We start from the raw sequence: 13861 nt of genomic DNA on the forward strand, positions 1-13861 counted from the left end.
GTGGAAATACTATCTTATAATTTTTTTCTATAAAACGTCTATAATAGCCAACATAACCTACGAAATTACATAACTGTGTTGATGTCTTAGGTGTATGAAAATTTAATAGTACCTCTTCCTTGGTAGGATCAACTCGAATTATTACAACTGAAAGTAGATGTCCCATCAGTATTCCTTCCTTCATCTTCATATGACATTTTACTGTACTAAGAGAAACATGTGTCCTCTTACATATTTTAAGTACTTTCTCTATGTTTTCTATACCTTCTTAAAATGAATCCCCATATGGGGTGAAGTCATCCATGTAGATTTGAACACTATCATTGACTAGATAAAAAAAAATCCCTAATATTGCGTATTGGAAGGTAGCAGGCGCATTACAAAGACCAAATCAGAGGACTGGATATGCAAAGGTTCCCTGGGGTCATGTGAAGGTAGTTTGTTGGAAATAATACTGAGAGGCAGGGGTGAATCAGTATTATTCAAGTCAATAATCTTTTTCTTTTCTTACTCAATTTCATATACGCTACATTAATGAAGGCAACTCGTGTGTGTACGTGACTGTGTTTAAGGAAACAAGCATATATCCAGCAAACTAATGATTCTGCTAATTCATCATATCTTGATCTTTAATCTAAGTGTCAGCACTTTATTAAACATTAAATAGTAACCATGTACAATTAATAACAGAAAGAACCATCAGACATAAGCATCACACATGAACACCAATATGTAAGGTGGAAACCCAAGGTGGGTAGAAACCACCTGCTATTGTCATCTCTGTCTTCTTTTAATAATAAGAAAATCTGTTTACAACAATGTACTAGTGCAGACTCATACTAGTACACAGGCTTCTACCTACAAAAGGCTACAACCTCTTCTCATTCTCCAGCTTCCACTAGAAGGGAGCTACAACCCCCTAGATCATGTAGTAGCTAATATATTTACTAGTACGTAGGCACCAGCCTACAGAAGGCTACAACCTTCTCTCTTCCTCCAGGGACAACGTTTCAAAAATTTTCAGACTGGATACTCCTGGAACACAACACCATAATCTGAAGGCCATGTTTAATCAAATTTTCATACTGGACCCATCAAAAACATTAAAGCTCAAAAATCAATCACTAATGCATTACCCATTCATTGAATACTCAATCATTACTCTCTGAATCACCCAACAACTTAATCACTGAAACCCTATCATAGATCAGAACCCAGAACTCTGCAACACTATTCAGAGCCAGCTGTATCATCAAAAACATGCATCAGAGTGCATACGCTACTTGGAAGAGTCGAACTAGCGTGTATACGCAATGTCACCAAAGTGAACCAGCATATTTGTCATCAAATACTTACTTATAACTTCGCTGCACTTCTTGACTTCAGATATACCTAGATCATTAAATACAAAAGGATAATACGTGTGTTAGCAAGTAGATCCAGTCCATCAAATCATGTAAAGATAAGTCATTATGATCCTAATCCATTATTAGATCTCATCCATCCACACTGAAGATAATAATAATCAACCAATCTGAATATGCAAAATTCAGTTATACCCAGATCATAATATTTATAGAACAACATAAGCATCAGTATACAGATCTAGAAAATACATGAACCAACCATATAGAGATGATTCATTCCAAGCCATAAGATCCCTGATCCATCATTAGACCTTGTCCTCCATCAACCACTAAGATTCCTCCTTGGTTCAGATTAAGCAAAGCATAATAAACCCATGACCTGCATACCAGATCTCCCACTTCATCAGATATTCAAGACTTTCATCATGGCCTAATGATCTTCTCCTCCTTCTATAGTCTTAGACCTTACTCAATACCATGGTCCAAAACCACTTAGAATTAATACCTTGTACCAAATACCTGGGGTCAACACTTTGGACCAAATACCATGGACCAATACCAAAATACCATGGACCAAATACCACAGAACAAAACTAAGTTTTCCAACATGTATGCACCTTTCCTTCTGTGAAAGTGCATGTGTATGCTATACGCAAGTTTTGGTTTGTGAATCTGCATGCATACGCAACTTGGTATATAGTGAACCTATGTATACCTTTCTTTCTTCATCATTATTGTTTACCTACTATACTGTGATCTTTCATTTGAGAGAGTTTCCTTCTGAACTAATTCCTTGAAGCTACCCTGCATTTCATCACATCTATAAATACTACTGTCATGCATTCTGTCACATCTGATTTCTCTTCTGTAGATTCATCTAGTTACCATGTACAAGTGAGTTGATCTGCTACAAGTGGGTTGCCATCAAGTACAACACATTCATCATAATGCCAACATAGTTTTATCTTGATCCTTAGGGGATATTTGGATCTGGTTGTACCCACTAAATCTGTCTAGAAAGGAGAAGAACTTCTTCTCGGATAATGTATTAAGGACATGGTCAATAAAAGGTAAGGGAAAATGATCCTTCTGAGTTTCTTTATTTAACTCTTCGTAATTAACACAAATCTGCCACTTCCCATTCCTTTTTGGAACAATGACTAGTGGGGATACCCATTGACTATCCGACATTGGGTAAATAAATCACACATCCAATAATTTCTATAAATCATCTTTGACAATGTTCTTTAAAGCAGGATTCATTCTTCTCTATGGTTTCCTAATAGGTCGACATTTTGTTTAATGTTTTTAGGTCCCTATACTACTAGTGTAACCCCCTCATTATATTGTTGTGCCCATGTAGTCTCCATATTGTTATTATCGTGCCCCATAGAAGCCCACTATTATTATTGTTGTCCCCTTACACTATTATTTTTATGTTAGCTCTGATTATATTATGACCCATTAGACTCCTATATATAGAAATCAGGTCTTGTCATTTCTATCATCCAAGAATTATTCATTTTTGTACTGTAAAGAAGGTTTCCCCCTCGAAGAGGTTGATTTTAGAGTAGTTGATCTATATTTTCTATCTTTTTTTGAGCTGGTTTCATAACATTTCCATTATAACTTTTTCAATATGAAGTTTAAAAAGATTAAAAAAAAAACCATTTGTGCCAAAATCTTGGTGAAGCTCGGGCTCGAATTTTAGATCTTGTCTCGCAATATTTTTGGAGATATGGTCTGAGGAAGTTAGGTTTTTTGCAAGCTCTAGAATTCCATCTCAGAAAGGTTGAAATAGTGACACATGGTAGGTCATACAAGTTCACTCTATTGAACCGGTCTATAATCATGTCATCATAAGAGATTTGTCATAACTCTTTATTGAAGAATCGAAGGAAACAATAGGCAAATCAACATCGCAGCAAAAGAAGTTTTCATATAGGTGACTTGGTATTTTTACGACTACAACCATACAAACAAATGTCCCTCAAGTAAGCTAAGAAGAATAATATATTATGACCAAACTAATATGATCATTATGAAGTGTTGCAAAAGACTGGTACCATGGCATACAAATTGGAGCTTACTGCATCTTCCCGAGTGCCCCAAATTTTCCATGTTTCATGCTTAAAGAAGGTTATAGGTGACAAGTTCCCAGCTCAAACAATATCGTCGAAACTTGACGAGGAAGGAAAAATCATATTGGAACATGAAGAATTCACCTAAACAACAACCCAAAAGATACGAAATCGATCAATTTTAGAGTATCTCAACAACTAGAAGAACTTACCCACAGAAGATTCCAAATGGGAGGATGAGAATTTTATACATAAGCTTCCAGAACTACTCAAACATTGAGGAGAACACTTTTTGAAGGAGAGGGGCATGTTAGGTCCCTATACTACTAGTTTAACTCCTCATTATTATTAGTGCAACACCCTTATTATGTTTTTGTGCCCATGTAGTCCCCATATTGTTATTATTATGCCCCATAGAAGCCCAGTGTTGTTATTATTATTCCCTTACACTATTATTGTTATTCATCTCCGTATATATTATGACTCCTTAGACTCCTACATATAGAAAGGAGGCCTTGTCATTTGTATCATCCAAGAATTGTTCATTTGTGTAATGTAAAGGAGGTTTCCCCCTCAAAGAGGTTGATTTTTAAGTCGTTGATTTATCTTTTCTATCTTTTTCTGAGCTGGTTTCATAAAAATGTATATGCGATGAGTACATAAATCAACAGAGATCCCTTCCATGTTTGTATATTCCCAAGTGAAGGATTGTTTCTATTCCCGAAGTACTTTTAGTAACTGTTCAGACTAGGAAGGTGAAAGGTTAGGATTAATGGGGTACAATTATAGGAATGTTTTCAACTTCAGTCTCTAGTTCAATAGCTTCTTGAAAATTGCAACTCATAACAGATTCTAATAGCTAGTGGGTTGAGTCAATAGAGGAACTAGGAACGATGATAAAAGAACTAATGATGTCATCTTTCGTTTCATCCTTAAAACATAGGGCTTCACCAATACTAAGAATTGGTCTAATTTCTTCATTTTGAGGTTCAAGCCCTTTTGCAGGTAGAGGTTTTTGTCTTAAGGTAAACCTTGGTTTATCTGACGAACTCAGTATTGCAGGGGGATAAGGAATAATATTATTTGTAACTTCCCCATTGGATATCACCATATTTCATGACTGACACCTAATGTAAGCATATGTGGTAGCAAGGCAAGGTCATCCTAAAATCAAAGAATGCGCACCGGTTGGGGATTTGGTATGTAATACTAAAATATCAACAAGGTAGTGCCATGAGTCTACTAAAATAGTTATATCTTCCAGCTTCCCTATCGGTCTTATATTAGACTAATTTGCCAATTCTAGGATGGTGGGAGTTGGTTGAAGGTTTCGCAAACCCAAGGTAATCATAGTTGTAGAAGTTATAACATTAATTGTTTCCCCAAAGTCTACCAACACATTTGGGATATCAACCCCATTAATCTGTACTGTAAGAATTAGGTTCCTTGGATCTTCGTACTTAACAGGTATATACTTCCCCAACATTATATCTTATAATTTTCCCATAAGATGAATATTGAGTGGATGCATTGGTTTTCTTCTAGGTTTCATAGAGCGGTGTTATTTGATTGTTTTGGCATAAATCAATACATCCTTCATAGCCTGAAGTAAGGGGATTTTGACATATAAAATTTTCAATTCCCCTAAAATGTCAAATTTAGGATGACGACTCTATTTTCTCAAGGATAGTCTCTCAGGATAAGGTGGAACAGTCTGACATCCTCTAGTAACAATTATTTGAGAAGGGGGTTGTTCTTCCATAGGAATTTATGTTAACTCATTGCTAGTTGTTCTAACATATTTCCTAGGTTTTGGTTCTAAGACTTCATCAACAATGATTTCAAGAATTATTGGTGAAATATGACTATTTACCACGCATCCAGATCGAAGATTTAATTCATTACATTCCCTAGTGGAAATACTGTATGGAGGAAGGTTGAGTGTCTCAACCTGTTGATCATCCCTATTGTTTGGATTTGGGTTGGATTGAATAGGAAGTAAGGGATGAAGAGGAAGATTACTAGTGAAGGAATTAGAGGGAAGTTGTAACTGTCATTGTGGCATAGGACGTTAGAATTGTCCTGAAGGAGGAGGAGTTCTGCGCCAATTCTGGGACCATGGAGGAGCTTGACCAGACTAAGGGAACCATGCCTACAAGGGAATTGGATATTGATAGGACTGCAACCATTGAAGGTGAAAAAGGTACAAGCTAAGGCCAAAAATTCAAATTATCAAAATACTGAGAAGGGTCTTAAGGCATACCTTCATTCATGTTATGTGGTCATGGTTGCCATGGTCAGTGATCAAATTCTCTTGTTGCATTGCATGTTAGGTGTCTCGCTCGGTCAGCTGCATTCCATTAGGATCATGGATCATCTAACAATAGTGGCTTATTATACATTTTCCCTCATGTCCTTTACCTGCTGGCCCATTTTCATTCATCTAGATCATTTGTAGTCATTTTTTGTCTTTAAATTTGCAAAGGTCATTTTTAGGGTTTTTGATCTCATTAGGTCTAGGGTTTCATCAAAAGGTTTTCAAAATGCTCAATAATGGTTAGCAGGCACATGAGGAAAAACAGAGTATTTTATATTTTCATGCATAAATTTGATGTAATTTCAGTTTTGTCATATGTAATAACTTCAGCGGCTACCCTGCTCACCTTTCCAAGCTTTAGCAACTCCATCACCTGCAAGGCAAACAAAAAGTCAAAGCGTTCAGTTCATCAAAGGCAAAAATAAAGCAAACTGCCCAAAAACAGAGTTTTAAAAGCAAAGTCAAATGCAAACATTACAAAGTGGGTTTTTGATAAGTGAAAAATTAAAATCTTTTGTATATAAACCATTTTTCATGTTCAAATAGCTCATTTGCATCCAAAGGAGAAGGAGTGAACAAGACAAAGGTCACGTTGGAGAAAAAGAGCAAAATCACAGCAACTTTGGCAAGTTTCACGGGCGTGGCGCATTGGATGGTGGACGCGACGCATTGGGCTGCCCTCTGCAGTGTGAAACTTACACTGGCGCAACGCACTGGGTTTGTGGCATGGTGCACAGGGTTTCAAACTGATTTCAACTACAAACTCTCCCCAAACCACCAAATTTGCTCAATCCTCATTGATTCAAGTAAGTCAAACATTCCTCCATGAGCAGTGAATGAGTTTCTCTTAAAGTTTATGGTGATTTAATGAGAAAAACTTGAAACACTACCTCCTTGCAATTTTTGTCAAAAACAGTTGCATAGGGTTTAGAATTTGTGTTTTTGCTGCCATTTCCACTCCATCACTCCCTAACTCTTTGATTCCCTCATTCATTTTCCAGTTTCATCAACCCATTCCCTAATCCCTATATCCCTAACTCCCACTATCCCAAACCCTAGTTAAAAATTCCAAAACCTTAATTGCTATCCCAAGAACCTAAATACTATTCCCTAAACCCTCTGTTCCCCAAAAAACTTGTCAGCAACATTCCCAAAACCCCTCATACACTTTCCCTCCATAGTCCCTCATACATTATCATCCTTGGCAGCAGAAAACTAAAGACACCATAAATCTCTTCATAGTCATCAAAGAAAACTCAAACATTAGCAAACATGGAGTTTGATCCTTCCTATGACCGATATGAGGAGACACTCAGTGATTCTTCTAGAGAAATTCATGCACCAAGGAGACCCAGAAGGGTGGTAAACATATACGAGAGAAGCCTACATCACTTGCCGAGCTACAAGCCTGTCCTCTTGCTGTCACATGCTTTAAACGCCAATCTTGTTATTAGTTCTGTGAGATGGTAGAGAGACTCCAGTACCATCATGAGCTGTCCAGGTTGTTTGTGCTCCATCTTCAAAATGGCCAAGTCACTCTAGTAGGTGTGACATTCAACTTGACACCAGAGACTATTTCTCTGGCAACTGGCATTCCAAATGTTAGTGAGCAGTGGAATAAAAGGCAGCAAATTGACAGAGAACATTATGAGCCTTACATCAAGGCTGGTTATTAGAGGCATCTCAATAGAGTTTTTCCCTTCCAGTATCTGGAAGACACTTATGCTCCCTTGATGAAACTCATAAAAATATTTCAGCTGTGAGGGCAAGTTTTATCGCCTGTATGCCTATCACATCAGATTGTTGATGCACTTTACTAGGGTGATAATGATGAATCTCCCATATTTTATTTGCCAAAAAATTGAGAAGATGACCACCTTAGTGCATAGGAAGCCTCCTTAGCAGTAGTATAATAGCATATATCATTTTGCACTGATCAAAATTGTGGTCTTGCATCATCTTGGTTTATGGAAAATCTCATGGGAGGATTTCATTTCACATGAGGTATTCACAGGTCCTCAAGTACCCCCACCAGCATTTCATGGGACAAGAGGACCTTCACATCGACAGGAGATTCATGAGACATAAACTGCTAGTGTGCCAGTGTTTGTCACCTACCAAAAGGGCACTAGAAGGTTGTTTGCAGCAGCAAAGCCAGTACTATCTCCACCTGGGGTGGAAGGGGTCTCACTTCCTTCATCAACAGAGCAGGTATAAGACAAGGGAAACTGGCCATTACATGATGAGGGGCCTTTAAGAGGGCAGGAGATAGATTTCATTCTTATTCAGGATGATGACATCGATTTGGTCCCACAAAGCTCAAAGCTCAAGGAGATCATTCAGGAGCAACAAGTGGACATTAAAGATTTGTCTCTCAACCTAGAAAGAGCCAAGTGGATAATCAAATATCTAGAGCAAAGAAATAAGCAGCTAGAGGATTAGCAAACCATTATGGAGCTACAAAACGTACGAGAAAACCAGCAAGTTGCCAAGAGGAGGAAAGTCAACCTGACACCACTTGAAAAAGAAATCAATGCTGATCATGAGTCTTGGATTGAGAGGGAAAATATCCGCTTGGAAAATTTGCTTTGGAAGGACAACAGGGAGAAAACTATGTTGAGGCACATGGCCTACCACTACCTAGCGAGAAACAGAGTGTGCAAAGCAAGAATCACAAACTTGAAGGCGAAGTTGAGGAAAGCATCAAGGAAGCAAAAGGAGCAAGATAGACTTCATGTCTTGGCTGAGGCTTCCTTGCCCCAACACAAAACTTAATGAAAAACACACAACCCAAATTTCAAGAAATTTGGGACACTTTTTGCAATTTTGCAATTTTTGGCCCAAAAAATAGGTCTGGCCGATGTGCCGTGCCCCCTGGTGTGCGCTTTTGATGGGGACCTCCTTTTGAGAAAAACTTAGGATTTTTCAATTTTTCATGGAAAAATATGCATGCCCACATATGGCCAAGAAATTTTGACAGGTCTTGAGCTTCCAAAAAGGTCAAAAACACCTCAAAAATGACCTTTTTGCGCCTTTCTGGACACACAGGAAGCAGTGTTAGAAAAACTCAATTCTGGAGGGGAAAATATAGGCCAAATTTAGAAATTCCACTTGTTCTGGAAGGTAGATAGGTATACCTTTCCAACAAGAAAACTTGGAGAAAATTTGGACACCGGGAAGGCCTCCAAAATTAGCTACAAAAGGGCACTACGCATAGGGAAATCAGCACAGCGCATTGGAGGAATTTTACTCATTTTGGCCAAAATACTTTGTTTTTCGCCTAGTTTCTTAACAGTTTGACTTTTATCCTTCTAATTGTCAAAATCATGATGTAATTTAATGTGACTTGATGGATTTTGATGTAATTATGCTAAATTTTCTCTCATAGATGTAGATTTATCCATGAAAAGGTAGTTTACAGCTGAATGAATCAGTTCCCTAGTTTTTAGAGGCAAGTTGTTCCACTACCTACCTTTTAGTTCTTAGTTTAGAATTTGTTGGAACAGCTCCTAAACTTATGAGCTCGACCCCTAGAGGCTAGGATGAGTTGTTTTTTGCGTATATCTAACTTTTTTCAGTCATTAGCATGGTTGGACTTTTGGGAAAGCTTCGAGCTTCATTGTATACTCATTTCAGTAGTTTGGCTAAGGAATAGACCAGGGTTTGCAACACTTTGTGGGATTGATGTGGCATATTGATTTGGTATTGTGTTTCCTTCTGTAATTGTAAGTTTACATGTGTTTTATGTATTCCATCATCTCTCTTTGCTTCATCTTAAATAAATCAAACAAGGATAAAGGTAGAATCCATTGAAATTGCAGTCGTCTACCTAGGGTTTCGTTTAGTTATTTATGTTTCCTGCCGTTTGAAGAGAATCCCTGAGACTTTCTTGCCCTCTTCAACTCCTCACCTGTCTAAAGCTCTCCATCTCATTCAATTTGAAGTGCCAAACCATTTTCCTACCTTGCCCCATAGAGATTTCTGCAAAATTGAGCCTCATTCCCCGGACCCAAATTTTCCTTTCACATTTGAGCCAACAAAACATCATCAAATTTAATCAAACTCTTTTGCACACATACTTAGCCTAAAATAAGTCTTCACATTAGTCATATTAAGCCTCATTGATCATATTTTTCTGAGATTGACAAGGATAGATCCCTCTCCCGACCTAGTAGGGCTAGCTACCAGGTTAAGCATGGTTTGATGTTATCCTAGATCCTACCTTTCTCAGCCTGAGGTAGATTTAGGCTCTAACATAGTGGCGACTCCACTGGGGAAGAAATTGTTTGTTTGTTAGTGTTATTCATGTTATATACTAAAAACAGAAGTTGAAGATTAGCTAGGTAGCCTTCGAAACGCTCTTGCTTTGCATTAGAGAAAGTAGATGAATGTTGCTTCAGTCAATCTCCAGTCTAGTCTTATAAACCGAACACCTGACTTGCAAATTTCCCCAGTACATGTATCAAGTTAGATTTGTTTTTTGATGGTGGACAACAATCAGACACAGGAAGGCTAAAATCATTCACCTGGTGACTCTAGTGTTGAACAATCCCAAGGTTCAGAATTTTTATGGAAACTCTACTCTTCAAGAACCAGTAACTTGAAGAATTTCATGGTCAATTCATTGTTATCCAAATGGTTTCGTTGGATCAAAGATATGCTCTATGAGATGAGATCACATTCCAGGGTTTCTAAATAAAATTCGTAAGGTATATTAGCAAGGGAATTTGCCTATGTTTAAAGATGACGATAGGAATGATGTTGCTTTACATCTGGTTAGATTTCACATACAAATTCACAAGTTGAAGGTTGATTTTTCTAAAGACTGCTTGATGAAGATATTCATGGCCACTCTAGAAGGTGAAGCCCAATCTTGGTATGAAATTTTGCTGCCTGCTTGTATTTACTGTTTAAAGGATTTTCATGCCATGTTCTTTGAAAGGTATAAAGAATCTTATCCATCATTAAATTTAGTTCAGGACTATTGCAAACATGTTTATAGTTTTATTGAAAATATTGAGAGAATTTATGAAGATGATAACTTCATGGACAATGAGATCATGGACGCCCTATATGGAAATCCATTTCAGCAGCATAAAGAGAACTTAGAGGATACTTATCAAGATGCGCAGGGAAATTTGTTGCTGGATCAAGATCTTAGTACAATGGAAACTGATGAAAGAGAAGGTCTTATTTTAGATCTATCCATAGAAGAATACAGTATGCAGGAAAGTTAGGTTTCAATTTCAGAATGTGATAAAGTCAAGTTGGCCAATTTAGATTTAAATTCAAATCATGATGATGAACAAAATTTAGATCGTGATGATGAGGAAATCATTGAAATCAACCACTTCGTTACACAAGATCATAGTCAGTGTACCATAGCTTCTTCTTTGCTTGAAGATGAAGGAATTTTGCATCTTGGTAGTCAATATGAATTACGTGAAATGAATCAGTAGTATGAGGAAAATTTGTATACTCCTTTGCTTGAAATTAATGAAGACAATCACTGTTTGAGCAAAAAAAAACATAAAGTATTATCTCCTCTATCTGAAGATGATATAGATCGACTCCTAAAAGGTCAGGTTATAGCCCAAGCTAATGTAGATCTACAATGTGCACATGGTTAAGAAGCTATTGGTGAAACTTCTTCCTCTTTTGAAAATGATGATAGTCTTGAAACTAGATTTATAGATCAGCGAACATATGATATTTTCTTTCATGAAAATGATAAGGCTGTCATGTTTGATAATCTTGAAGATTGTTTTCTATTTAAGAATGACCTAGAACATGAAATTGAAGAATACGAGCCTAAGAGATACAATATGCCATAATTTCTCATGGTCGAGGAATTTACAGCTGACACTCAGATAGCAGAAGCTAATACCTCTCTATCCCTTCCCATCACTCAGCAACCAGTTGTTCTTTTAGATCAGAATGAAGGGAGTACTTTTATTTTTGCTGCTGGATCTCAAGAGAAGATAGTGCTTCAGGATTATCAAGATCCCTTTGGTGTTCTTTTACAAGCATTGGAGAAGATGAATGTTTCCTGGTTCATTAGCATAAGCCTTGGTTTTACTTCTTATTGTGAGTTGCCTACATGTACATCGTTATGCCTACTCAGGGAAAGTGAGAGCAGAATTTCAGTATGTAGCCATCTGCTGGATTGGTTACATTGGAAGGCCCACTTCACATGATTTTACATAATTCATCAGTAGGTAGGTGGTTGTCATCATGATTTGAAGCCCTTAAATCTTGATGGACTGCTGCCATTAAAAAGCTTTGTAAGTACTAATTTCAGTTAAGTAGGTCTTGAGTCATTTTTGTTTTAGTGAATTTCAAAATAGTTTTAGAGAAAGTGTCTACTGTCATCATTCATTCAGTTTGGGGCCCGAAGTGAAGGCTATAAAACTGAGGTTTGATTTCAGTTTTGGTTTGGATTGTTTGAGTTAGGTCTTTGAGTCAATTTCAGTCTTGAAATTGAGTTAGTTTTGAGTCAGATTTCAGTCGTGAAATTGAGTCAAGAGATTGGTTTTGGTTTGTCGAAGTTAATGACTCCATAGCCTAATAGATGAAGGAACTGCCTTCCTTCCCAGAGATCTGTAGTTATTAGCACCTCCAAGGAGCTACTATCCCCATTGGAGCCAATGTTAGTGTCGATATCTTCATCCCTCCATCAGTGATCAAATTCTCTTCTTGCATTGCATGTTAGGTGTCTCGCTCGGTTAGTTGCATCCCATTATGATCATGGATCATCTGATAGTAGTGGCTTATTATACATTTTCCCTAATTTTATTTTCCTTCTGGCCCATTTTCATTCATCTAGATCATCTGTAGTCATTTTTCGTCGTTAAATATCCAAAGGTCATTTTGAGGGTTTTCGGTCTCATTAGGTCTAGGGTTTTGTCAAAAGGTCTTCAAAATGCTCAATAATGGTTAGCAAGCACATGAGGAGGTCCAATAAAGTTTCAGTAACAATAAATTCCATAATCACATGCCCAATGATTGTTTTTTCCTCAGAACCCTATTTTGAGGAAAAATAGAGTATTTTATATTTTCATGCGTAAATTTGATGTAATTTCCGTTTTTTCATATGTAATAACTTCAGTGGCAACCCTGGTCACCTTGCCAAGCTTTGGCAACTCCATCACCTACAAGGAAAACAAAAAGTCAAAGCATTCAGTTCATCAAAGGCAAAAATAAAGCAAACTGCCCAAAAACGAAGTTTTAAAAGCAAAGTCAAATGCAAACATTACAAAGTGGCTTTTTGATAAGTGAAAAATTAAAATGTTTTGTATATAAACCATTTGTCATGTTCAAAGAGCTCATTTGCATCCAAAGGAGAAGGAGTGAACAAGAGAAAGGTCGTGTTGGAGAAAAAGTGAAAAATAGTAGCAACTTTGGCAAGTTTTAGGGGCGCGGTGCATTGGGTCATGGGCACGACGCATAGGGTTGGCGCTGAACATTGGGATGCCCTTTGCAGTGTGAAACTTACACTGGTGTGGCGCATTAAAGTGGCACGACACACTGGGTTTGTGGCGCGACACACAAGGTTTCAAGTTGATTTCATCCACAAACTCTCCCAAACCGCCAAATTTGCTCAATCCACATTGATTCAAGTAAGTCAAACATTCCTCCATGAGCAGTGAATGAGTTTCTCTTAAATTTTATGGTGATTTAATGAGAAAAACTTGAAACCCTACCTCCTCGAGATTTTTGTCAAAAACAGATGCATAGGGTTTACAATTTATGTTTTTGCTGCCAATTCCACTCCATCACTCCCTCACTCTTTGATTCCCTCATTCATTTTCCAGTTTCATCAACCCATTCCCTAATCCCCATATCCCTAAATTTACTAACCCCATATCCCTAACTTCCACTATCCCAAACCCTAATTGTTGTCCCAAGAACCTATATACTATTCCCTAAACCCCCTATTCCCCAAGAAACTTGTAAGCAACATTCCCAAAACCCCTTATACACTTTCCCTCCACAGTCCCTCATACATTCTCATCCTTGGAACAAAAAACTAAAGAGACCATAAATCTCTTCATACTCATCAAAGAAAACTGAAACATTGGCAAACATGGAGTCTT

Source organism: Pinus tabuliformis, chromosome 6, assembly GCF_031772625.1.
Source record: "Pinus tabuliformis cultivar Carrire ecotype Pingquan chromosome 6, CPIR1, whole genome shotgun sequence".
NCBI classification, from domain to species: domain Eukaryota; kingdom Viridiplantae; phylum Streptophyta; class Pinopsida; order Pinales; family Pinaceae; genus Pinus; species Pinus tabuliformis.